We start from the raw sequence: 4,209 nt of genomic DNA on the forward strand, positions 1-4,209 counted from the left end.
AGGGAGAACAATGTGGTAGAGGACCTAGAAACTTAGATCTTTAGAACATACGATATAGTCCCCATGTGTCTCCCTGATATGCTCAGAAAGAAGGAGGCTAAGATGAGAAGAGACCCTCATTGGAAGCTCCATTGTCCTCCAAAGAGTCTGGAAAAAGATTCAAGAGTGTATGGTCCAGCTCCCATGAGCGACCCTCACCATGCCACTCCCAAAAGCAGCCCTGTCAGAGGCAGTGGGCAAGCAGTACTGCCACACCTGCTCCTGTAGTCCCACCAGAGCTGGCAGGCATGCACAGCACCAGGGGACACTCCTTGAGCACCAGCCTTTGGTAGCTGAGGGGATTGTGTTTCTAGGCCTTACAAATCTAAAATAATTGAACAAACAGTTTCAAAGACAACCAAGAATTAGGGAAAGGTTAAATTATAAGGTTCATTTGCTACACAGAGCTACTCCTTCAAAACTGGGAGAGATGGCTCTTTTGCTTAATACATAGAAGCAAACACAGAGTCAAGCAAAGTGAGGATAAAAGTAATACATTACAAATGGAAAAAAAAATAAGCTAAACCCTAGAAAAGTACCTTAATAAAATGGAGTTAAGTAACTTACCTGATAAAAAGTTCAAAGTAGATGTCATAAAGATGCTCACTGAACTAGGAAGAAGAATGCATAAACACAGTGAGAACTTTAACAAAGAAATTAAAAAATATAAGAAAGTACCAAACAAAAGTCATAGAGCCAAAAACATACAAAAACTGAACTAAAAAATACATTAGAGGGGGGGTTCAACAGCAGACTAGATAAAGCAGAAGAGAAAATTGGTGATCTGGAAAACAAGGCAGCGGAATTTGCCCACATACAGCAGAAAAAAAGAAAAAAAGTTCAAAAAGTAAAAATAGCTTAATGGACCTAAAGGATAATATTAAGCAGAATAACATTTGCATTTTAGGGATTCTAAAAGGAGAAAAGAGAGAGAAAGTTCAGAAAACTTATTTGAAGAAACAATGGCTGAAAATTTTCCTAACTGGCTAAGAAACAGATGTTCAGATCCAGGAAGCCCATAGAGATCCAAGCCAAAGGAACCCAGAGAGATACACATTGAGACACAATGTAATTAAAATGTCAAAAGTTAAAAACACAGTCTTAAAAGCAGCAAGAGAAAAACAATTTGTTACATCAAGGGAATCCCCATAAAACCATCAGCAGATTTCTCAGCAGAAACCTTGTAGGCCAGTATGGAATGGCATAATACTACTCAAAGTGCTGAAAGGAAAAAACTTTCAACCAAGAATACTCTATTTACATGGTTGTCATTAAGAATTGAGGGTGAGATAGTTTTTCAGATAAGCAAAAACTAAAGGAAGTTCATCATCAGTAAGCCTGTCTTATAAGAAATATTAAACGTTAAATGTATCTTTAAGCAGAAAAGGCCCTAACTAGTAACTAGAAAAAATATAAAAGTAAACAGCTCACTGGTAAAGGTAAAGATACAGTAAATCAAGTAGATTAATCACCTATAAAGCTAGTATGAAGGTTAAAAGACAAATATAAATAATTGTAACTACAGTAATTAGTTAAGGGATATACAAAATAAAAAGATTATTACAATACATGATATCAAAAATATAAAATGTGGGAGGGGGAGTTAAGATGCAAAGTTTTAAAATGTATTAGAATGTAATGTGCTCTAAATTTAAAAATGGATTGTGATACACACACACACACATAGGCATACATAAGTCTCAAGATAACCACAAAGCAAAACCTACAATACCCAGTTTTTCAGCTGAAACTGCCATCTTCCAGTAATTTGTCAAAATGACTAACACAAAGGAGAAGAGGAGAGGTACCCACTCTATGTTCTCTACGCCTTTTAGGAAACATGAAGTTGTTCCTTTGGCCACATACATGTGAATCTACAAGAAAGGTGACATTGCAGACATTCAGAAGGGAATGCCCCAGGATTGTTCCCATGGTAAAACTAGAAGAGTCTACAGTGTCACTCGGCATGAAGTAGACATTGTTGTGAATAAACAAGTTCAGGTCAAGATTCTTGCCAAGGGAATTAATGTACTTATTGAGCATATTAAGCACTCTAATAGCCAAGATAGCTTCCTGAAATGTGTGAAGGAAAGTGATCAAAACAGAAGGAAGCCAAAGAGAAAGGTACCTGGGTTCAACTGAGGTGTCAGCCTGCCCCACCCAGAGAAGCACGCTGCGTGAGAACTAACGGAAAGGAGCCTGAGCTGCTGGAAGCCTTTCCCTATGAATTTATGGCATGGTAAATATAATAAAAAAAGCAAAAGATCTCATTACTGATTAAAAAACCCTATGACACCCAAAAGATAATGAGAAAGGAATCTAAGCAATATTACAGAAAGTCATCAAACCTCAAGGGAGAAAAGCAAGAAAAGAAAAGGAAAAGCGAAACTACAAAAGATCCAGAAAACAATTCACAACATGGAAATAAATATATACCTATTAGTAATTACCTTAAATGTAAATGAACTGAATTCTCCCATCAAAAGACTTACAGTGGCTAAATGAATAAATAAGACACATTTATATGCTCTGTATAGGAGACTGTTCTGCATGGCGTAAGCCCAGACAGCACCCATGCCCATGGACAAGTTCTCCCGTGGGGAATCAGGCCTGCATTGTACCTAGACTGCTATGAGACTTGCTTTTGCTAAAACTTCCTTACCCTGAATTGAGGCTACAAATGTTTACTGCATATCTTTAAAGTAACTTCCATAATGAGGTGAATCCAACAAGAAAATACAACACTTTTAAATATCTATAAAACCAACATATACATGCACATGTAAAACTAACAGAATATTGTATGTCAATTATACTTCAATAATATTAGTAAAAGAGTATATGGTCCAACATTTCCTAAGCTCTCTCTGAGCTCTCTCTCTCCAGCATCCCTGAACAGAAACCACTTTCCCTCAGTGGAGATGAAAAGCAAACCACCTGCCCCACAGCAGCCTCAGCTCATGTTACATAGTCCTGTTCGCTGTGGTTGTATATGCCATGTTGTGATACAGGTAAAGTACAGCCGGCACTGTAGAAATTGCCTATGCCTATAAGGCTGGAGCAGAACCATTCATTTATTCTCATTTATTCAACCAATACTTATTGAGCACCTATAATATGATAGACATTATATTGAGTGAATGTCTGCATCCCTAGCCTTGACCTAGGGCTCCGCATAGCAGGTGCTCATAGCCAAGAGAATGAGAATCACTACTTTAAAGACAGGGGAATGGAGAACCAGAGGGAGTAAAGACCCTGGATAATGGCAAGATTTCTTTGGGATTGACCTTTAGCTGTCTCTCTTCCCTACCCCAGCCCAGCCCTACCCATCCTGTAGGTGTACCCTGACTTTGAGCACAGGAGATTTCCTGGTCCTCAGGGTGGGGCTTAGACCAGCAGACCCCAGAGGGGAACTTCCCATACTGAATCAAGAGTTCTTCTAAAACAAGAATACTGTTTAAGTTCATCTTTGTATCTTCATCACCTAGCTCTAATCCCTGGGATACAGTAGGTTTTCTGAAAAGTGAGTTGAATAGGTGAATATAGCTCTGTAGTTTAGGCCTCTCAGATCTAGAGTCTTTCCTGTGTTATTCAATTCTTAGCAGAGGGGACACTGCCCTTTTGCTGCCCTATTCCTGCATAAAACGTGCCAATAGGCAAAAGAAAAATCATCCTTCAGGCATGCTGGGATGTCCTCATGTGCAACAGCAGCCGGGGCACAGGGGTACCAGAGTTGAGGGAGGAAGGACCCTGAGTGAGGTGGCCCCCAGTTCAATTCCAAAACTCAAGCTTGGAACCTGGGTAGAGGGACCAAGATGGTAGAGGGCATGACAGCAGGAGGTTACAGGCAGTGCATGGAACCTGAAGTTAGATGAGGTCCAAGACTACTTCTCTTTTATTCTGACAGAAGGACTCCAAAGGGGGCATATTGTAGCCTATGACAGGAGCCTCTGGCCCATGCCAGTCAGAGTTTCGGTCTCCCCTAGACTTGGATCAAAGCATTGTGAATGGTCATCCAAACCAGGATGAAAGCCATGTTTCCCCCCTACTCACCACAGGCACATCCCAGGGTGTAGGGGTGAGGGGAGGTCTCTAGATATAGACACGGTAACATTTGCTGTCTTAGGCAGCTTGGGCTGCCATGACAGAAAACCACAGACCGAGTGGCTT

At 40.2% G+C, this 4,209-nt stretch overlaps 1 pseudogene; it reads left to right on the forward strand.

Moving 5' to 3' along the window:
• The first annotated feature begins 1,812 nt into the window (after positions 1-1,812).
• LOC123830548 lies at positions 1,813-2,282 on the forward strand (annotated as a pseudogene).
• The last annotated feature ends 1,927 nt before the right edge of the window (positions 2,283-4,209 follow it).

The sequence above is a fragment of the Phyllostomus hastatus genome, unplaced genomic scaffold (assembly GCF_019186645.2).
Source record: "Phyllostomus hastatus isolate PE091 unplaced genomic scaffold, TTU_PhHast_1.1 phas_contig_147, whole genome shotgun sequence".
NCBI classification, from domain to species: Eukaryota; Metazoa; Chordata; class Mammalia; order Chiroptera; family Phyllostomidae; genus Phyllostomus; species Phyllostomus hastatus.